Source organism: Hippoglossus stenolepis, chromosome 10 (assembly GCF_022539355.2).
Source record: "Hippoglossus stenolepis isolate QCI-W04-F060 chromosome 10, HSTE1.2, whole genome shotgun sequence".
In the NCBI taxonomy this organism is placed as follows: Eukaryota; Metazoa; Chordata; class Actinopteri; order Pleuronectiformes; family Pleuronectidae; genus Hippoglossus; species Hippoglossus stenolepis.
Genome location: NC_061492.1, coordinates 23,356,977 through 23,377,520, shown reverse-complemented (window position 1 = coordinate 23,377,520; position 20,544 = coordinate 23,356,977). Strand labels below are relative to the sequence as shown.

The 20,544-nt window shown below is 44.2% G+C and overlaps 1 protein-coding gene, 22 non-coding genes and 8 pseudogenes across 23 annotated transcripts in view; all 31 read left to right on the top strand.

Moving 5' to 3' along the window:
- Window positions 1–20,544, top strand: part of LOC118116027 (histone H1-like) — a 444,527-nt gene that overhangs the window by 118,760 nt on the left and 305,223 nt on the right. The gene's annotated exons all lie outside the window — the stretch shown is intronic.
- Window positions 33–196, top strand: LOC118104093. Its single transcript, XR_004695018.1, has one exon. It is a non-coding gene; the product is annotated as a U1 spliceosomal RNA (small nuclear RNA).
- Window positions 614–777, top strand: LOC124853748. Its single transcript, XR_007034087.1, has one exon. It is a non-coding gene; the product is annotated as a U1 spliceosomal RNA (small nuclear RNA).
- LOC124854232 lies at window positions 1,311–1,468 on the top strand. The gene has a single exon (XR_007034477.1). It is a non-coding gene; the product is annotated as a U1 spliceosomal RNA (small nuclear RNA).
- Window positions 1,883–2,036, top strand: LOC124854243 (annotated as a pseudogene).
- Window positions 2,589–2,750, top strand: LOC124854271. Its single transcript, XR_007034515.1, has one exon. It is a non-coding gene; the product is annotated as a U1 spliceosomal RNA (small nuclear RNA).
- LOC124852818 lies at window positions 3,302–3,460 on the top strand. Its single transcript, XR_007033240.1, has one exon. It is a non-coding gene; the product is annotated as a U1 spliceosomal RNA (small nuclear RNA).
- On the top strand, window positions 4,021–4,181 carry LOC124854133. The gene has a single exon (XR_007034382.1). It is a non-coding gene; the product is annotated as a U1 spliceosomal RNA (small nuclear RNA).
- LOC124853248 lies at window positions 4,604–4,770 on the top strand. The gene has a single exon (XR_007033591.1). It is a non-coding gene; the product is annotated as a U1 spliceosomal RNA (small nuclear RNA).
- Window positions 5,328–5,481, top strand: LOC124854144 (annotated as a pseudogene).
- Window positions 6,595–6,756, top strand: LOC124854155. The gene has a single exon (XR_007034403.1). It is a non-coding gene; the product is annotated as a U1 spliceosomal RNA (small nuclear RNA).
- LOC124853036 lies at window positions 7,162–7,320 on the top strand. Its single transcript, XR_007033440.1, has one exon. It is a non-coding gene; the product is annotated as a U1 spliceosomal RNA (small nuclear RNA).
- Window positions 7,877–8,032, top strand: LOC124854100. The gene has a single exon (XR_007034349.1). It is a non-coding gene; the product is annotated as a U1 spliceosomal RNA (small nuclear RNA).
- LOC124854177 lies at window positions 8,447–8,602 on the top strand. The gene has a single exon (XR_007034425.1). It is a non-coding gene; the product is annotated as a U1 spliceosomal RNA (small nuclear RNA).
- On the top strand, window positions 9,155–9,324 carry LOC124852929. Its single transcript, XR_007033345.1, has one exon. It is a non-coding gene; the product is annotated as a U1 spliceosomal RNA (small nuclear RNA).
- On the top strand, window positions 9,879–10,040 carry LOC124853691. Its single transcript, XR_007034030.1, has one exon. It is a non-coding gene; the product is annotated as a U1 spliceosomal RNA (small nuclear RNA).
- On the top strand, window positions 10,599–10,759 carry LOC124854166. The gene has a single exon (XR_007034414.1). It is a non-coding gene; the product is annotated as a U1 spliceosomal RNA (small nuclear RNA).
- Window positions 11,312–11,474, top strand: LOC124854122. Its single transcript, XR_007034371.1, has one exon. It is a non-coding gene; the product is annotated as a U1 spliceosomal RNA (small nuclear RNA).
- LOC124854022 lies at window positions 11,883–12,041 on the top strand. The gene has a single exon (XR_007034306.1). It is a non-coding gene; the product is annotated as a U1 spliceosomal RNA (small nuclear RNA).
- On the top strand, window positions 12,593–12,752 carry LOC124854089. The gene has a single exon (XR_007034338.1). It is a non-coding gene; the product is annotated as a U1 spliceosomal RNA (small nuclear RNA).
- Window positions 13,163–13,323, top strand: LOC124852707. The gene has a single exon (XR_007033130.1). It is a non-coding gene; the product is annotated as a U1 spliceosomal RNA (small nuclear RNA).
- Window positions 13,896–14,049, top strand: LOC124853469 (annotated as a pseudogene).
- LOC124854199 lies at window positions 14,612–14,761 on the top strand (annotated as a pseudogene).
- On the top strand, window positions 15,345–15,509 carry LOC124854111. The gene has a single exon (XR_007034360.1). It is a non-coding gene; the product is annotated as a U1 spliceosomal RNA (small nuclear RNA).
- Window positions 15,913–16,069, top strand: LOC124854210. Its single transcript, XR_007034456.1, has one exon. It is a non-coding gene; the product is annotated as a U1 spliceosomal RNA (small nuclear RNA).
- LOC124853580 lies at window positions 16,631–16,790 on the top strand. Its single transcript, XR_007033921.1, has one exon. It is a non-coding gene; the product is annotated as a U1 spliceosomal RNA (small nuclear RNA).
- On the top strand, window positions 17,353–17,514 carry LOC124853804. Its single transcript, XR_007034143.1, has one exon. It is a non-coding gene; the product is annotated as a U1 spliceosomal RNA (small nuclear RNA).
- On the top strand, window positions 18,076–18,230 carry LOC118104084 (annotated as a pseudogene).
- LOC124854221 lies at window positions 18,784–18,937 on the top strand (annotated as a pseudogene).
- On the top strand, window positions 19,350–19,504 carry LOC124854188 (annotated as a pseudogene).
- LOC124853914 lies at window positions 20,048–20,198 on the top strand (annotated as a pseudogene).

Below are 20,544 nucleotides of genomic sequence, written 5' to 3'. Positions count from 1 at the left end.
AAGCAGGAGCCTGTCTCCAATGCTTCCAACTCATACTTACCTGGCAGGGGAGATACCATGATCATGAAGGTGGTTCACCCAGGGCGAGGCTCAGCCATTGCACTTCGGTTGTGCTGACCCGTGCGAATTCCCCAAATGTGGGAATCTCGACTGCATAATTTGTGGTAGTGGGGGACTGCGTCCGCGCTCTCCCCTGATCATTATGTTCAATTGCAATAAGAGCTTGACACTGGGCCTATTTTATAGGTTATGTTGTAGTGCATGTTTTGTAATCCCACCACAATGCATTCACTGATTGTGGTCGAAGGACAATTTTACAGCAAATAGACGGGTTAACTCCTGTTCCAAGTTTGTGTTTTGATAAGTAATGTTTGCTAGAAATTCTTGTAGTGCCTGTACGCTGATTTGGAGACAAGAAAATTGATAAAGTAATTATATGTCATGTACAGCCTAGTCGTTTCACAGAAGTGTTTGCTTCACTTCAACAAGTCCTTTACCAAAAGAGGATGATGTGATACTGAAGGCCTTTGGATTCTGTGAATATGCATGGAGGCACCGTGAGCCAAACAACTGTGTCTAAGAAGCAGGAGCCTGTCTCCAATGCTTCCAACTCATACTTACCTGGCAGGGGAGATACCATGATCATGAAGGTGGTTCACCCAGGGCGAGGCTCAGCCATTGCACTTCGGTTGTGCTGACCCGTGCGAATTCCCCAAATGTGGGAATCTCGACTGCATAATTTGTGGTAGTGGGGGACTGCGTCCGCGCTCTCCCCTGATCATTATGTTCAATTGCAATAAGAGCTTGACACTGGGCCTATTTTATAGGTTATGTTGTAGTGCATGTTTTGTACTCCCACCACAATGCATTCACTGATTGTGGTCGAAGGACAATTTTACAGCAAATAGACGGGTTCACTCCTGTTCCAAGTTTGTTGTTTTGATAAGTAATGTTTGCTAGAAATTCTTGTAGTGCCTGTACGCTGATTTTTCAGAATTTATAGCAGTTTGTGTTGTCTCTGAGACAAAGGCGCTAGAGAGGCGGCCAGAGCTTACCTGGCTGCTGTTCTGTTTGAGGTTTATGTGTTTTGCAAGGGAATAAAAGGGTGGGGGAGACAAGAAAGTTGATAAAGTAATTATATGTCATGCTTGACCTAGTCGTTTCACAGAAGTGTTTCTTCACTTCAAAGAGTCCTTTACCAAAGGGATGATGTGATACTGAGAAGGCCTTTGGATTCTGTGAATATGCATGTGAGGCACCGTGAGCCAAACAACTGTGTCTAAGCAGGAGGGTGTCCAATGCAGCAACTCATACCACCTGGCAGGAGATACCATGATCTGTGAAGGTGCGTTCACCCAGGGCGAGGCTCAGCCATTTACGCCGGTTGTGCTGACCGATGCGAATTCCCCAAATGTGGGAATCTAGAGCTGCATAATTTGTGGTAGTGGGGAATCGTCCGCTCTCCCCTGATCGTATGTTCAATTGCAATAAGAGCTTGACACTGGGCCTATTTTATAGGTTTGTTGTCGTGCATGTTTTTGAACTCCACCACAATGCATTCACTGATTGTGGTCAGAAGGACAATTTTACAGCAAATGAGCGGGTTCTCCTGTTCCAAGTTTGCTGTTTTGATAGTAATGTTGCACAAAAATTCTTGTATGTGCCTGTGCTGATTGAGACAAGAAAATTTGATAAAGTAATTATGTATTCATGTACAGCCTAGTCGTTTCACAAGTGTTTGCTTCTTCAACAAGTCCTTTACCAAAAGGGATGATGTGATACTGAAGGCCGCCTGGATTCACTGTGAATATGCATGTTGGCACCGTGAGCCAAACAACTGTGTCTAAGAAGCAGGAGCCTGCTCTCCAATGCTTCCAACTCGCCACTTTGGCAGGGGAGATACCATGATCATGAAGGTGCGTTCCGCAGGCGAGGCTCAACCATTGCGCCGGTTGTGCTGACCAGTGCGAATTCCCCAAATGTAGGGAATCTCGACTTCCTGGTATGGTAGTGGGGACTGCTCCGCGCTCTCCCTGATCATTATGTTCAATTTACCGTAGGAAGCTTGACACTGGGCCTATTTTATAGGTTATGTTGTAGTGCATGTTTGCAGCCTCCCACCACAATGCATTCACTGATTGTGGTGAAGGACAATTTTACAGCAAATAGACCTTGGGTTCACTCCTGTTCCAAGTTTGTTGTTTTGATAAGTAATGTTGCTAGAAATTCTTGTAATTACCTGTATGCTGTTTTCAGAATTATAGCAGTTTGTGTTGTCTCTGAGACAAGCGCTATATCACGGGCTTTGCGGTGATCTATCAGAAGGCAACCAAGCTTACCACAACTGCTGTTCATTAAAGTTTACTGTGTTTTGCAAGGGGAATAAAGGGGTGGAGACAGAAAATTGATAAAGTAATTATATGTCATGCTTACAGCCTAGTCGTTTCACAGAGTGTTTACTTCATAGCAAGTCCTTTACCAAAAGAGGATGATGTGATACTGAGGCCTTTGGATTCTGTGAATATGCATGTTAGCACCTTGAGCCAAACAACTGTGTCTAAGCAGAGCCTGTCTCAATGCTTCAACTCATACTTACCTGGCAGGGGAGATACCATGATCATGAAGGTGGTTCACTAAGTGAGGCTCGGCCATTGCACTTCGGTTGTGCTGACCGTGCGAATTCCTCAAATATTGGGAATCTCGACTGCATAATTTGTGGTAGTTGGGGACTGCGTCCGCGCTCTCCTAGATCATTATCATTCAATTGCAATAAGAGCTTGACACTAGGCCTATTTTATAGGTTATGTTGTAGTGCATGTTTTGTACTCCACCACAATGCATTCACTGATTGTGGTCAGAGGACAATTTTACAGCAAATAGACGGGTTCCTCCTGTTCCAAGTTTGTTGTTTTGATAAGTATTGTTAACATTCTTGTAGTGCCTGTATGCTGATTTTCAGAATTTATAGCAGTTTGTGTTGTCTCTGAGACAAAGTATGTCACCGGGCTTTTGCGGTGATCTATCAGAGACGGCCAGAGCTTACCTGGCTGCTGTTCATTGGGAGTTTACTGTGTTTTGCAAAAGGGAATAAAAGGGGTGGAGACAAGAAAATTGGTAAAGTAATTATATGTCATGTACAGCCCTAGTGATTTTTTTCACAGAAGTGTTTGCTTCTTCAACAAGTCCTTTACCAAGAGGATGATGTAGTACTGAAGGCCTTTTGATTTCTGTGAATATGCATGGTAGCACCGTGGGCCAAACAACTGTCTAGAAGCAGGAGCTGTCTCCAATACTTCAACTCATACTTACCTGGCAGGGAGTACCATGATCATGAAGGTGGTTCACCCAGGGGCGAGGCTCAGCCATTGCACTTCGGTTGTGCTGACCCGTGTGAATTCCCAAATGTGGGAATCTCGGCTGCATATTTATGAGTGGGGGACTGCGTCTGCGCTCTCCCCGATCATTATGTTCAGGCTTGCAATAAAGAGCTTGACACTGGGCCTATTTTATAGGTTATGTTGGCAGTGCATGTTTTGTACTCCCCACCACCAATGCATTCACTGATTGTTGAGTCGAAGGACAATTTACAGCAAATAGACAGGTTCACTCCTGTTCCAAGTTTGTTGTTTTGATAAGTAATGTTGCTAGAAATTCTTGTACTGCCTGTGCGCTGATTTTTCAAATTTATAGCAGCTTATGTTATCCCTCTGAGACAAGCGCTATGTCACGGGCTTTTGCGGTGATCTGTATCAAGCCAGAGCTTACCTGGCTGCTGTTCATTGAGGTTTACTGTGTTTGCAAGGGGAATAAAAGGGGTGGAGACAAGAAAATTGATAAGTAATTATGTCATGTACAGCCTAGTCGTTTCACAGAAGTGTTTGCTTCACTTCAACAAGTCCTTTACCAAAGAGGATGATGTGATACTGAAGGCCTTTGGATTCTGTGAATATGCATGGGAGGCACCGTGAGCCAAACAACTGTGTCTAAGAAGCAGGAGCCTGTCTCCAATGCTTCCAACTCATACTTACCTGGCAGGGGAGATACCACCGCCGTCCTTGAAGGTGGTTCACCCAGGCGGCTCAGCCATTGCTTCGGTTGTGCTGACCGTCTTATTCCCAAATGTGGGAATCTCGACTGCATAATTTGTGGTAGTGGGGAGACTGCGTCCGCGCTCTCCCCTGATCATTATGTTCAATTACAGCAGAGCTTGACACTGGCCTATTTTATAGGTTTTGTTGTCGTGCATGTTTTGAACTCCCACCACAATACATTCACTGATTGTGGTCGAAGGACAATTTTACAGCAAATAGACGGGTTTACTCCTGTTCCAAGTTTGCTGTTTTGATGAAGCCAATGTTTGCTAGAAATTCTTGTACTGCCTGTGCGCTGATTGAGACAAGAAAAATTGATAAAGTAATTATATATCATGTACAGCCTAGTCGTTTCACAGAAGTGTTTGCTTCACTTCAACAAGTCCTTTACCAAAGAGGATGATGAAGTACTAGAAGGCCTTTGGATTCTGTGTGAATATGCATGGAGGCACCGTGAGCCAAACAACTGTGTCTAGAGAAGCAGGAGCCTGTCTCAATGCTTCCAACTCATGCCACTTACCTGGCAGGGGAGATACCATGATCATGAAAGGTGGTTCACCCAGAGGCGAGGCTCAGCCATTGCACTTCGGTTGTGCTGACTAGCCCGTGCGAATTCCCCAAATATGGGAATCTGACTGCATAATTTGTGGTAGTGGGGACTGCGTCTTGCTCTCCTGATCATTATGTTCAATTGCAATAACAGCTTGACACTGGGCCTATTTATAGGTTATGTTGTGGAGTGCATGTTTTGTGCACCACGAATGCATTCACTGATTGTGGTGAAGGACAATTTTACAGCAAAATGAAGCGGGTTCACTCCTGTTTCCCAAGTTTATTTGTTTTGATAAGTAATGTTTACTGAAATTCTTGTAGTGCCTGTACGCTGATTTTCAATTATAGCAGCTTATTATTGTCTCTGGGAACAAAGGCGCTATGTGCGGAGCTTTGCGGTGATCTATCAGAGGCGGCCAGAGCCTGGCTGCTGTTCATTGAGGTTTACTGTGTTTTGCAAGGGAATAAAATGGGTGGAGACAAAGAAAATTGATAAAAATAATTATATGTCATGTACAGCCTAGTCGTTTCACAGAGTGTTGCTTCACTTCAACAAGTCCTTTACCACCAAAGAGGATGATGTGATACTGAAGGCCTTTGGATTCTGTGAATATGCATGGGAGGCACCGTGTAGGCCAAACAACTGTGTCTAAGAAGCGAGCCTGTCTCCAATGCTTCCAACTCATACTTACCTGGCAGGGGAGATACCATGATCATGAAGGCACTTGGGGCGAGGCTCAGCCATTGCACTTCGGTTGTGCTGACCGTGCGGGTTACCGTCTTAGAATCTACGACTGCATAATTTGTAGTAGTGGGGACTGCGTCCGCGCTCTCCCCTGATCATTATGTTCAGTGCAATGGAAGCGACCTGGGCCTATTTTATAGGTTTTGTTGTCGTGCATGTTTTGAACTCCACCACAATACATTCATGATTGTGGTCAGAAGGACAATTTACAGCAAATGAGCGGGTTAACTCTGTTCCAGTTTGCTGTTTTGATAGATAATGTTTGCTAGAAATTCTTGTACTGCCTGTACGCTGATTGAGACAAGAAAATTGATAAAAAGTAATTATATGTCATGTGCAGCCTAGTCGTTTCACAAGAGTGTTGCTTCACTTCAGCAAGTCAGCCCTTTACCAAAAGAGGATGATGTGATACTGAAGGCCTTTGGATTCTGTGAATATGCATGGAAGTACCGTAAACCAAACAACTGTGTCCTAGAGCAGAGCCTGTCTCCAAATACTTCCAACTCATACCACCTGGCAGGAGATATGATCATGAAGGTGGTTCACCCAGGGGCGAGGCTCAGTATTCGCGGTTGTGCCCGGCCGATGCGAATTCCCCAAATGTAGAGTCTAGGCTGCATAATTTATTAGTGGGGACTCGTCGCGCTCTCCCCTAATCATTATGTTCAATTACAATAACAGCTTGACACTGGGCCTATTTTATAGGTTATGTTGTAGTGCATGTTTTACTCCCTACAAATGCATTCACTGATTGTGGTGAGAAGGACATAATTTTACAGCAAATGAGCGGGTTCACTCTGTTCCAGAGTTTGTTGTTTTGATAAGTAATGTTTACTAGAAATTCTTGTAGTGCTATGCGCTGATTTTTCAGAATTTAGCAGCTTGTGTTGTCTCTGAGACAAAGGCGCTATGTCACGGGCTTTACGGTGATCTATCAGGCGACCAGAGCACCACCTGGCTGCTGTTCATTGAGGTTTACTGTGTTTGCAAGGGGAATAAAATGGGTGAGACAAGAGAATTGATAAAAGTAATTATGTCATGTACAGCCTAGTCGTTTCACAGAAGTGTTTGCTTCACTTCAACAAGTCCTTTACCAAAAGAGGATGATGTGATACTGAAGGCCTTTGGATTCTGTGAATATGCATGGGAGGGCACATGAGCCAAACAACTGTGTCACAAGAAGCAGGAGCCTGTCTCCAATGCTTCCAACTCATGCTGGCAGGAGATACCATGATCATGAAGGTGGTTCACCCAGGGCGAGCTCAACCATTGCACTTCAGTTTGTGCTGACCCGTGCGGAATTCCCCAAATGTGGGAATCTCGGCATAATTTGTGGTAATTGGGGGACCTGCGTCGCGCTCTCCCCTGATCATTATGTTCAAGTGCAATAAGAGCTTGACACTGGGCCTATTTTATAGGTTTGTTGTCGATGCATGGCTGAACTCCACAACAATACATTCACTGATTGTGGTGAAGGACAATTTTACAGCAAATAGACGGGTTTGCTCCTGTTCCAAGTTTGCTGTTTTGATGAATAATGTTTGCTAGAAATTCTTGTAGTGCCTGTACGCTGATTGAGACAAGAAAATTGATAAAGTAATTATATGTCATGTACAGCCTAGTCGTTTCACAAAGTGTTTGCTTCATAACGATCCTTTAAAAAGAGGATGATGTGATACTGAAGGCCTTTGATTCTGTGAATATGCATGTTGGCACCGTGGGCCAAACAACTGTGTCTAAGAAGCAGGAGCCTGTGCTCCAATGCTTCAACTCATACTTACCTGGCAGGGGAGATACCATGATCATGAAGGTGGTTCACCCAGAGGCGAGCTCAGCCATTACGCCGGTTGTGCTGACCGTGCCAATTCCCCAAATGTGGGAATCTCATTGCATAATTTGTGGTAGTGGGGGACTGCGTCGCGCTCTCCCCTGATCATTATGTTCAATTGCAATAAAGAGCTTGACACTGGGCCTATTTATAGGTTATGTTGTAATTAATGTTTGTACTCCCAGCACAATGCATTCACTGATTGTGGTGAAGAGACAATTTTACAGCAAATAGACGGGTTCACTCCTGTTCCAAGTTTGTTGTTTTGATAAGTAATGTTTGCTAGGAAATTCTTGTAGTGCCTGTATGCTGATTTTCAGAATTTGCATAGCAACTTGTGTTGTCTCTGAGACAAAGCGCTATGTCACCGGGCTTTTGCGGTGATCTATCAGAAACGGCCAGAGCTTACCTGGCTGCTGTTCATTGAGGTTTACTGTGTTTTTATGAGGAATAAAAGGGGTGGAGACAAGAAAATTTGATAAAGTAATTATATGTCATGTACAGCCTAGTCGTTTCACAGAAGTGTTTGCTTCACTTCAACAGTCCTTCCTGAGGATGATGTGATACTGAAGGCCTTTGGATTCTGTGAATATGCATGGGAGGCACCGTGAGCCAAACAACTGTGTCTGAAGCAGGAGCCTGTCTCCAATCTTCCAACTCATACTTACCTGGCGGGAGATGCCATGATCATGAAGGTGGTTCTCCCGGGGCGAGGCTCAGCCATTGCGCCGGTTGTGCTGACCCGTAAATTCCCCAAATGTGGAATCTAGAACTGCATAATTTGTGGTAGTGGGGGACTGCGTCCGCGCTCCTGATCATTATGTTCAATTGCAATAGAGCTTGACACCTGGGCCTATTTTTATAGGTTTGTTGTGGGTGCATGTTTTGAACTCCACCACAATGCATTCACTGATTGTGGTCAAGGACAATTTACAGCAAATAGACGGGTTCCTCCTGTTCCAAGTTTGCTGTTTTGATAATAATGTTTGCTAGAAATTCTTGCTTAGTGCCTGTACGCTGATTGAGACAAGAAAATTGATAAAATAATTATATGTCATGTACAGCCTAGTAGTTTCACAGAAGTGTTGCTTCACTTCAACAAGTCCTTTACAAAAAGAGAGTTGATGTGATACTGAGGCCTTTTGATTCTGTGAATATGCATGTGAGGAGCACCGTAAGGGCCAGAACAGCTGTGTCTAAAGCAGAACCTGTCTCCCAATGCTTCAACTCATACTTACCTGGCAGGGGAGATACCATGATCATGGTGGTTCACAGGGGCGAGGCTCAGCCATTGCGCTTCGGTTGTGCTGACCGTGCGAATTCCCCAAATGTGGAATCTGGAGGCCATAATTTATTAGTGGGGGACTGCGTCCGCGCTCTCCCTGATCGTATGTTCAGGTACAGCCAGAGCTTGACACTGGGCCTATTTTATAGGTTATGTTGTAGTGCTTGTTTTGTAATCCCACCACAATGCATTCACTGATTGTGGTCGAGACAATTTTACAGCAAATAGACGGGTTCACTCTGTTCCAAGTTTGTTGTTTTGATAAGTAATGTTTGCTAGAAATTCTTGTAGTGCCTGTACGCTGATTTTCAGAATTTATAGCCGTTTGTATTAATCTCTGAGACAAGGCGCTATGTCACCGGGCACACACGGTGATCTATCAGGAAGCCGGCCAGAGCTACCTGGCTGCTGTTCATTGAGGTTTACTGTGTTTTGCAAGGGGAATAAAGAGGTGGAGACAAGAAAATTGATAAAGTAATTATATGTCATGTACAGCCTGGTCGTTTCTGAAGTGTTGCTTCACTTCAACAGATCCCTTTACCAAAAGAGGATGATGTGATACTGAAGGCCTTTGGATTCTGTGAATATGCATGTTAGCACCGTGGGCAAACAACTGTGTCTAAACAGGAGCCTGTCTCCAATGCTTCCAACTCATACTTACCTGGCAGGGGAGATACCATGATCATGAAGGTGGTTCACCCAGGGGCCGAGGGCTCAGCCATTGCACTTCGGTTTGTGCTGACCCGTCCAGATTCCCCAAATGTGGGAATCTAAACCCTGCATAATTTAATGGTAGTGGGGACTGCGTCCGCGCTCTCCTGATCATTATGTTCAGTGCAGCCAAGGCTTGACACTGGGCCTATTTTATAGGTTATGTTGTAGTGCATGTTTGTACTCCACCACAATGCATTCACTGATTGTGGTCGAGACAATTTACAGCAAATAGACGGGTTCCCTCCTGTTCCAAGTTTATTTGTTTGACAAGTAATGTTTGCTAGAAATTCTTGTAGTGCCTGTATGCTGATTTTTCCAGAATTTATAGCAGTTTGTGTTGTCTCTGAGACAAAGGCGCTATGTCACCGGGCTTTTGCAGTGATCTGTCAGAGACGGCCAGAGCCCCACCTGGCTGCTGTTCGTGGGAGGTTTACTGTGTTTTGCAAAGGGGAATAAAAGGGGTGGAGACAAGAAGGTGATAAAAGTAATTATATGTCATGTACAACTCGTTTCACAGAAGTGTTTGCTTCACTTCAACAAGTCCTTTACCAAGAGGATGATGTGATACTGAAGGCCTTTGGATTCTGTGAATATGCATACAGGAGGCACCGTGAGCCAAACAACTGTGTCTAAGAAGCAGGAGCTGTCTCCAATCTTCAACTCATACTTACCTGTGGGAAATACCATGATCATGAAGGTGGTTCACCTAGGGCGAGGCTCAGCCATTGCACTTGATTTGTGCTGACCCCGTGCAATTTCCTCAAATGTAGAATCTCGACTGCATAATTTGTGGTAGTTGGGGGGACTGCGTCACGCTCTCCCCTGATCATTATGTTCAATTGCAATAGAGCTTGACACTAGGCCTATTTTATAGGTTATGTTGTAGTGCATGTTTTATGTGCTCCCACCACAAATACCATTCACTGATTGTGGTCGAAGGACAATTTTACAGCAAATAGACAGGTTCCTCCTGTTCCAAGTTTGTTGTTTTGATAAGTAATGTTGCTAGAAATTCTTGTAGTGCCTGTGCTGATTTTTCAAGAATTTATAGCAGTTTGTGTTGTCTCTGAGACAAAGGCGCTATGTCACCGGGCTTTGCGGTGATCTGCTCAGAGGCAGCCAGGCTTACCTGGCTGCTGTTCATTGAGAGTTTACTATGTTTGCAAGGGGAATAAAAGGGGTGGAGACAGAAAATTGATAAAGTAATTATGTCATGTCCCAGCCTAGTCGTTTCACAGAAGTGTTTGCTTCACTTCAACAAGTCCTTTACCAAAGAGGATGATGTGATACTGAAGGCCTTTGGATTCTGTGAATATGCATGGAGCACCAGTGACCAAACAACTGTGTCTAGAAGCAGGAGCCTGTCTCCAATGCTTCAACTCCTTGCTGCCTGGCAGGGAGATACCATGATCATGAGTGGTTCACCCAGGGCAGGGCTCAGCCATTTGCACTTGGTTGTGCTGACCCGTGCGAATTCCCCCAAATGTGGAATCTCGACTGCATAATTTGTGGTAGTGGGGACTGCGTCCGCGCTCTGCTCCCTGATCATTATGTTCAATTAAATAACAGCTTGACACTGGGCCTATTTTATAGGTTATGTTGTAGTGCATGTTTTGTACTCCCACCACAATGCATTCACTGATTGTGGTCGAAGGACAATTTTACAGCAAAGTAAGAGCGGTTCCTCCTGTTCCAAGTTTGTTGTTTTGATAAGTAATGTTTTGCTAGAAATTCTTGTAGTGCCTGTCACGCTGATTTTCAGGGTATAGCAGCTTGTGTTGTCTCTGAGACAAAGCGCTATGTCACGGGCTTTTCACGGTGATCTATCAGAAGACGGCCAGAGCTTACCACAGCTGCTGTTCATTGAGGTTTACTATGTTTGCAAGAATAAAATGGGTGGAACAAGAAAATTGATAAAGTAATTATATGTCATGTACAGCCTAGTCGTTTCACAAGTGTTTATCACTTCAACAAAGTCCTTTACCAAGAGGATGATGTGATACTGACCTTTGGATTCTGTGAATATGCATAGGAGAGCACAAATGAGCCAAACAACTGTGTCTAGAAGCAGGAGCTGTCTCAATACTTCAACACTCATACTGCCACCTGCTTGGGAGATACCATGATCATGAAGGTGGTTCACCCAGGCGAGGCTCAGCCATTGCACCGGTTGTGCTGACCACGTCGCGAATTCCTCAAATGTGGAATCTCGACTGCATAATTTGTGGTAATTGGGGACTGCGTCCGCGCTCTCCCTGATCATTATGTTCAATTGCAATAAGAGCTTGACACTGGGCCTATTTTATAGGTTTTGTTGTCGTGCATGTTTGAACTCCCACCACAATACATTCACTGATTGTGGTGAAGGACAATTTACAGCAAATGAGCGGGTTAACTCCTGTTCCAAGTTTGCTGTTTGTTTAAGTAATGTTTGCCTAAAGAAATTCTTGTACTGCCTGTACGCTGATTGAGACAGAAAATTGATAAAGTAATTATATATCATGTACAGCCTAGTCGTTTCACAAGTGTTTGCTTCACTTCAACAAGTCCTTTACCAAAAAGGATGTGATACTGAAGGCCTTTGGATTCTGTGAATATGCATGGAGGCACCGTGAGCCAAACAACTGTGTCTAAGAAGCAGGAGCCTGTCTCCAATGCTTCCAACTCATACTTACCTGGCGGGGAGATACCATGATCATGAGTGGTTCACCAGAGGCCGAGCTCAGCCATTGCACTTCGGTTGTGCTGACCGTGTCATAATTCCCCAAATGTGGGAATCTCGACTGCATAATTTGTGGTAGTGGGGGACTGCGTCCGCGTCTCCTGATCATTATGTTCAATTTGCAATAACAGCTTGACACTGGGCCTATTTTATAGGTTATGTTGTGATGCATGTTTTGTACTCCCCACCACAATGCATTCACTGATTGTGGTCGAAGGATAATTTTAGCAAATAGGCGGGTTCACTCCTGTTCCAAGTTTGTTGTTTTGATAAGTAATGTTTGCTAGTGTATGAGTACCTGTCACGTGATTTTCAGTTATGGCAGCTTGTGTTGTCTCTGAGACAAGGCGCTATGTCACCGGGCTTTTGCGGTGATCTATCAGGAACAGCCAGAGCTTACCTGGCTGCTGTTCATTGAGGTTTACTGTGTTTGCAAGGAATAAAATGGGGTGGGAGACAAGAAAATTGATAAAGTAATTATATGTCATGTACAGCCTAGTCGTTTCTGAAGTGTTTGCTTCACTTCAACAAGTCCTTTGCCAAAGGATGATGTGATACTGAGAGAGCCTTTGGATTCATCTTGAATATGCATGGGAGGCACCGTGGGCCAAACAACTGTCTAAGAAGCAGGCCTGTCTCCCAATGCTTCCAACTCATACTTACCTGGCAGGGGAGATACCATGATCATGAAGGTGGTTCACCAGGCGAGGCTCAGCCATTGCACGCCCGGTTGTGCTGACCCGTCTGCGAATTCCCCAAATGTGGGGAATCTCATTATAATTTGTGGTAGTGGGGGACTGCGTCGCTCTCCCTGATCATTATGTTCAATTGCAATAAGAGCTTGACACTGGGCCTGTTTTATAGGTTTGTTTATGCAGTGCATGTTTTTGAACTCCCACAACAATACATTCACTGATTGTGGTCGAAGGACAATTTTACAACAAATAAGCGGGTTTACTCTGTTCAAGTTTGCTGTTTTGATGAAGTAATGTTTGCTAGAAGTGCTTGTAGTGCCTGTACGCTGATTGAGACAAGAAAATTGATAAAGCAATTATATGTCATGTACAGCCTAGTCGTTTCGGGTGTTTGCTTCGCTTCAACAAGTCCTTTTAAAGAGGATGATGTGATACTGAAGGCCTTTGGATTCTGTGAATGACAAATAGGAGGCACCGTGGGCAACAACTGTGTCTAAGAAGCAGGAGCCTGTCTCCAATGCTTCCAACTCATACTTACCTGGCAGGGAGATGCCATGATCATGAAGGTGGTTCACCCAGGGGGTGACTCAGCCATTACGCCGGTTGTGCTGACCCGTGCGAATTCCCCAAATGTGGGAATCTCGACTGCATAATTTGTGGTAGTGGGGGACTGCGTCCACGCTCTCCCCTGATCGTTATGTTCAATTGCAATAAGAGCTTGACACTGGGCCTATTTTATAGGTTATGTTGCCAGTGCATGTTTTGAACTCCCACCACAATGCATTCACTGATTGTGATTAGAAGGACAATTTTACAGCAAATAGGCAGGTTCTCTATCGACTTAAGTTTGTTGTTTTGATAAGTAATATTTTGCTGAAATTCTTGTAGTGCCTGTACGCTGATTTTCAGAATTTATAGCAGCTTGTGTGTCTCTGAGACAAAGTAGCCTATGTCACCCGGAGCTTTTGCGGTGATCTATCAGAAGACGGCCAGACTTACCTGGCTGCTGTTCATTAGGGTTTGCTGTGTTTTGCAAAGGGGGAATAAAATGGGGTGGAGACAAGAAAATTGATAAAGTAATTATATGTCATGTACAGCTAGTCGTTTCACAGAAGTGTTTGCTTCACTTCAACAGTCCTTTACCAAAAGAGGATGATGTGATACACTGAAGGCCTTTGGATTCTGCAGCGAATATGCATGTTGGCACCGTGAGCCAAACAACTGTGTCTAAGAAGCAGGAGCCTGTCTCAATGCTTCCAACTCATACTTACCTGCCAGGAGATACCATGATCATGAAGGTGGTTCACCCAGGGCGAGCTCAGCCATTGCACTTCGGTTGTGCTGACCATTAATTCCCAAATGTGGGAATCTCGACTGCATAATTTGTGGTAGTGGGGACTGCGTCGCGCTCTCCCCTGATCATTATGTTCAATTGCAATAAGAGCTTGACACTGGGCCTATTTTATAGGTTATGTTGTAGTGCATGTTTTGTACTCCCAGCACAATGCATTCACTGATTGTGGTGAAGGACAATTTTGGCAAATAAGACAGGTTCACTCCTGTTCCAAGTTTGTTGTTTGATAAGTAATGTTTTGCTAGAAATTCTTGTAATTGCCTGTATGCTGATTTTCAGAATTTATAGCAGCTTGTGTTGTCTCTGAGACAAGGCGCTATGTCACAGACTTTGCGGTGATCCTATCCCAGGGCGGCCAGAGCTTACCTGGCTGCTGTTCATTAGGAGTTTACTGTGTTTGCAAGGAATAAAAGGGGTGGAGACAAAGAAGAAAATTGATAAAAGTAATTATATGTCATGTACAACTAGTCGTTTCTAGAAGTGTTTTGCTTCACTTCAACAAGTCCTTTACAAAAAGGATGATGTGATACTGAAGGCCTTTGGATTCTGTGAATAGCCATGGGAGGCACCCGTGAGCCAAACAGCTGTGTCTAAGAAGCAGGAGCCTGTCTCAATATTCCAACTCATACTTACCTGGCAGGGAGATACCATGATCATGAAGGTGGTTCACCCAGAGGCGAGGCTCACCATTACGCCGGGTTGTGCTGACCGTGCGAATTCCCAAATGTAGGAATCTCGACTATAATTTGTGGTAGTGAGATCGATCGCGCTCTCCCCTGATCATTATGTTCGAATTGCAATAAGAGCTTGACACTGGGCTATTTTATAGGTTTTGTTGTCGTGCATATTTGAACTCCACCACAATACATTCACTGATTGTGGTCGAAGGACAATTTTACAGCAAATAGACGGAGTTCACTCCCTGTTCCAAGTTTGCTGTTTTGATAAAAGTAATATTTGCTGAAATTCTTGTAGTGCCTGTCACGCTGATTTTCCAGAATTTATAGCAGTTTGTATTCGTCTCTCTGAGACAAAGGCGGCTAGGTCACGGGCTTTTTCTTGGTGATCTATCAGGAAGCGGCGGAGCTTACCTGGCTGCTGTTCATTGAGGTTTACTGTATGTTTTGCAAGGAATAAAGAGGAGTGGAACAAAGAGAAAATTGATAAAAAAGTAATTATATGTCATCATACAACCTAGTCGTTTCACAGAGTGTTTGCTTCACTTCAACAAGTCCTTTACCAAAGAGGATGATGTGATACTGAAGGCCTTTGGATTCTGTGAATATGTGCATGGGAGGCACCGTGAGCCAAACAGCTGTGTCTAAGAAGCAGGAGCCTGTCTCCAATGCTTCCAACTCATACTTACTGGCAGGAGATACCATGATCATGAAGGTGGTTCACCCAGGGCGAGGCTCAGCCACATTGCACTTCGGTTGTGCTGACCCGTGCGAGAATTCCCCAAATGTAGAATCTCGACTGCATAATTTGTGGTAGTGGGGGACTGCGTCACTTGCTCTCCCCGATCATTATGTTCAGTGCAATAAGAGCTTGACACTGGGCCCTATTTTATAGGTTTTGTTGTCGTGTGTTTTTGAACTCCCACCACAATGCATTCACTGATTGTGGTCAGAGGACAATTTTACAGCAAATAGACAGGTTCACTCTGTTTCCAAGTTTGCTGTTTGATAAATAATGTTTGCTAGAAATTCTTGTAGTGCCTGTACGCTGATTGAGACAGAAAATTGATAAAGTAATTATATGTCATGTACAGCCTAGTCGTTTCACAGAAGTGTTTGCTTCACTTCAACAAGTCCTTTACCAAGGATGATGTGATACTGAGGCCTTTTTGATTCTGTGAATATGCATGTGAGGCACCGTGAGCCAAACAACTGTGTCTAGAAGCAGAGCCTGTCTCCAATGCTTCCAACTCATGCCTGGCAGGGGAGATACCATGATCATGAAGATTGGTTCACCCGGGGCGAGCTCAGCCATTGCACTTCGGTTGTGCTGACCGATGCGAATTCCCCAAATGTAGAATCTCGACATAATTGTGGTAGTGGGGGACTGCGTCCGCGCTCCTGATCATTATGTTCAGTGCAATAAGAGCTTGACACTGGGCCTATTTATAGGTTATGTTGTAGTGCTTGTTTTGTAATCCCACCACAATGCATTCACTGATTGTGGTCGAAGGACAATTTTACAGCAAATAGACGGAGTTCCTCCTGTTCCAAGGATTTGTTGTTTTGATAAATGTTGCTAGAAATTCTTGTAGTGCCTGTACGCTGATTTTCCAGAATTTATAGCCGTTTGTATTGTCTCTGAGACAAAGGCGCTATGTCACCGGAGACTTTTGCGGTGATCTATCCAGAGGCGGCCAGAGCTTACCTGGCTGCTGTTCAGCGGAGTTTACTGTGTTTTGCAAAGGGGAATAAAAGGGGTGGAGACAAGAAAATTGATAAAGTAATAATTATATGTCATGTACAGCCTGAGTCGTTTCACAGAAGTGTTTGCTTCACTTCAACAAGTCCTTTACCAAAGAGGATGATGTGATACTGAAGGCCTTTGGATTCTGTGAATATGCATGTTGGCACCGTGGGCAAACAGCTGTGTCTAAGAAGCAGAGGCCTGTGCAATGCTTCAACTCATACTTACCTGGCAGGAGATACCACTTGATCATAGGTGGTTCACCCAGGGCGAGGCTCAGCATTGCACTTGGTTGTGCTGACCCGTCGCGAATTCCCCAAATGTGGGAATCTCGACTGCATAATTGTGGTAGTGGGGGACTGCGTCCGCGCTCTCCCTGATCATTATGTTCAATTGCAATAAGGAAGCCCGACACTGGGCCTGTTTATAGGTTATGTTGTAGTGCATGTTTTGTACTCCCACCACAATGCATTCACTGATTGTGGTGAAGGACAATTTTACAGCAAATAGGCAGGGTTCACTCACATTCAAGTTTGTTGTTTTGATAAGTAATGTTGCTAGAAATTCTTGTAGTGCCTGTATGCTGATTTTCAGAATTTATAGCAGTTTGTGTCTCTGAGACAAAGGCGCTATGTCACCGGGCTTTTGCGTGATCTATCAGAAATGACCAGGAAGGCTTACCACCGGCTGCTGTTCATTAGGGTTTACTGTGTTTTGCAAAGAGAGGTAAAAGGGGTGGAACAAGAAAATTGATAAAAGTAATTATATGTCATGTACAGCCTAGTCGTTTCACAGAGTGTTTTGCTTCATAGCAAGTCCTTCCACCAAAGAGGATGATGTGATACTGAAGGCCTTTGGATTCTGTGAATATGCATAGGAGGCACCGTGAGCAAACAACTGTGTCCACAAGCAGGAGGAGCCTGTCTCCAATACTTCCAACTCATACTTACCTGGCAGGGGAGATACCATGATCATGAGGTGGTTCACCTAGAGAGGCCGAGGCTCAGCCATTGCATGATTGTGTAACCGATGCAATTCCTCAAATGTGGGAATCTCGACTGCATAATTTGTGGTAGTTGGGGACTGCGTCCGCGCTCTCCCTGATCATTATGTTCAGTGCAATAAGAGCTTGACACTAGGCCTATTTTATAGGTTATGTTGTAGTCACATGTTTTGTACTCCCACCACAATGCATTCACTGATTGTGGTCGAAGGACAATTTTACAGCAAATAAACAAGTTCCTCCTGTTCCAAGTTTGTTGTTTTGATAAGTAATGTTTGCTAAATTCTTGCCAATTGCCTGTATGCTGATTTTCAGAATTTATAGCAGTTTGTGTTGTCTCTGAGACAAAGGCGCTATGTCACCGGGCTTTGCGGTGATCTATCAGAGACGGCCAGAGCTTACCACAACTGCTGTTCATTGAGGTTTACTGTGTTTTGCAAAGGGAATAAAAGGGGTGGAGACAAAATTGATAAAGTAATTATATGTCATGTACAGCCTAGTCGTTTTTTTCACAAGTGTTTGCTTCCACTTCAACAAGTCCTTTTACAAAAGAGGATGATGTGATACTGAAGGCCTTTGGATTCTGTGAATATGCATGGAAACACCGTGAGCCAAACAACTGTGTCTAAGAAGCAGGAGCCTGTCTCCAATGCTTCCAACTCATACTTACCTGGCAGGGAGATACCATGATCATGAGGTGGTTCACCCAGGCGAGGCTCAGCCATTGCGCCGGTTGTGCTGACCCGTGCGAATTCCCCAAATGTAGGAATCGACTGCATAATTTATGGTAGTGGGGGACTGCGTCCGCTTTCTCCCATCATTATGTTCAATTGCAATAACAGCTTGACACTGGGCCTATTTTATAGGTTATGTTGTAGTGCATGTTTTGTACTCCACCACAATGCATTCCACTGATTGTGGTCGAAGGACAATTTGCAGCAAATAGACGGGTTCCTCCTGTTCCAAGTTTGTTGTTTTGATAAGCTAATGTTGCTAGAAATTCTTGTAGTGCCTGTACGCTGATTTTCAGAATTTGCATAGCAGCTTGTGTTATCTCTGAGACAAAGCGCTATGTCACCGGGCTTTTGCGGTGATCTGTAGAGACGGCCAGAGCTTACCTGGCTGCTGTTCATTGAGGTTTACTGTGTTTTGCAAGGGAATAAAATGGGTGAGACAAGAAAATTGATAAAGTAATTATATGTCATGTACAGCCCTAGTCGTTTCCACAGAAGTGTTTGCTTCCACTTCAACAAGTCCTTTACCAAAGGATGATGTGATACTGAAGACCTTTGGATTCTGTGAATATGCATGGGAGCACCGTGAGCCAAACAACTGTGTCTAAGAAGCAGGAGCCTGTCTCCAATGCTTCAACTCATGCCTGGCAGGGAGATACCATGATCATGAAGGTGGTTCACCCAGGCGGCTCAGCCATTGCACTTGATTGTGTCCCGTGCAATTCCTCAAATAATAGAATCTCGACTGCATAATTTGTGGTAGTGGGGACTGCGTCCATAGCTCTCCCTGATCATTATGTTCAATTGCAATAAGAGCTTGACACTAGGCCTATTTTATAGGTTTTGTTGTCGTGCATGTTTTTGAACTCCCACCACAATACATTCACTGATTGTGGTCGAAGGACAATTTTACAGCAAATAGACGGGTTAACTCCTGTTCCCAGTTTGCTGTTTTGATGAGTAATGTTTGCTAGAAATTCTTGTACTGCCTGTGCTGATTGAGACAAGAAAGTGATAAAGTAATTATATGTCATGTACAGCCTAGTGCGTTTCACAGAAGTGTTTGCTTCACTTCAGCAAGTCCTTTACCAAAAGAGGATGTGATACTGAAGGCCTTTGGATTCTGTGAATATGCATGGAGAGCACCGTGAGCCAAACAACTGTGTCTAAGAAGCAGAGCCTGTCTCCAATGCTTCCAACTCATACTTACCTGGCAGGGGAGATACCATGATCATGAAGGTGGTTCGCAGGTGACTCAGCCATTGCCGGTTGTGCTGACCCCGTGCGAATTCCCCAAATGTTAGGAATCTCGACTTATAATTTGTGGTAGTGGGGGACTGCGTCATGCTCTCCCTGATCATTATGTTCCAATTGCAATAACAGCTTGACACTGGGCCTATTTTATAGGTTATGTTGTAGTGCACAGCCTCCCACCACAATGCATTCACTGATTGTGGTCGGACAATTTACAGCAAATAGGCAGGTTCACTCCTGTTCCAAGTTTGTTTTGATAAGTAATGTTTGCTAGAAATTCTTGTAGTGCCTGTACGCTGATTTTCAGAATTTATAGCAGCATGTTGTCTCTGAGACAAAGGCGCTATGTCACCGGGCTTTTGCGGTGATCTATCAGCGGCCAGAGCTTACCTGGCTGCTGTTCATTGAGGTTTACTGTGTTTTGCAGGGGAATAAAATAGGTAGAACAAGAGAAAATTGATAAAAGTAATTATATGTCATGTACAACCTAGTCGTTTCACAGAAGTGTTTGCTTCACTTCAGCAAGTCCTTTACCAAGAGGATGATGTGATACTGAAGGCCTTTGGATTCTGTGAATATGCATAGGAGGCACCGTGGGCAAACAACTGTGTGTCAGAAGCAGGAGCCTGTCTCAATGCTTCAACTCATACTTACCTGGCAGGAGATACCATGATCATGAAATTGGTTCACCCAGGCGGCTCAGCCATTGCACTTGGTTGTGCTGACCGTGCGAATTCCCCAAATGTGGAATGACTGCATAATTTGTGGTAGTGGGGACTGCGTCCGCGCTCTCCCCTGATCATTATGTTCGAATTGCAATAGAGCTTGACACTGGGCCTATTTTATAGGTTTTGTTGTCGTGCATGTTTTGAACTCCCACAACAATACATTCACTGATTGTGGTCGAAGGACAATTTTACAGCAAATGAAGCGGGTTTACTCCTGTTCCAAGTTTGCTGTTTTTGATGAATAATGTTTGCTAGAAATTCTTGTAGTGCCTGTACGCTGATTGAGACAAAAGAAAATTGATAAAGTAATTATATGTCATGTACAGCCTAGTCGTTTCACAAGTGTTTGCTTCACTTCAACAAGTCCTTTACCAAAAGAGGATGATGTGATACTGAAGAGAGGCCTTTGGATTCT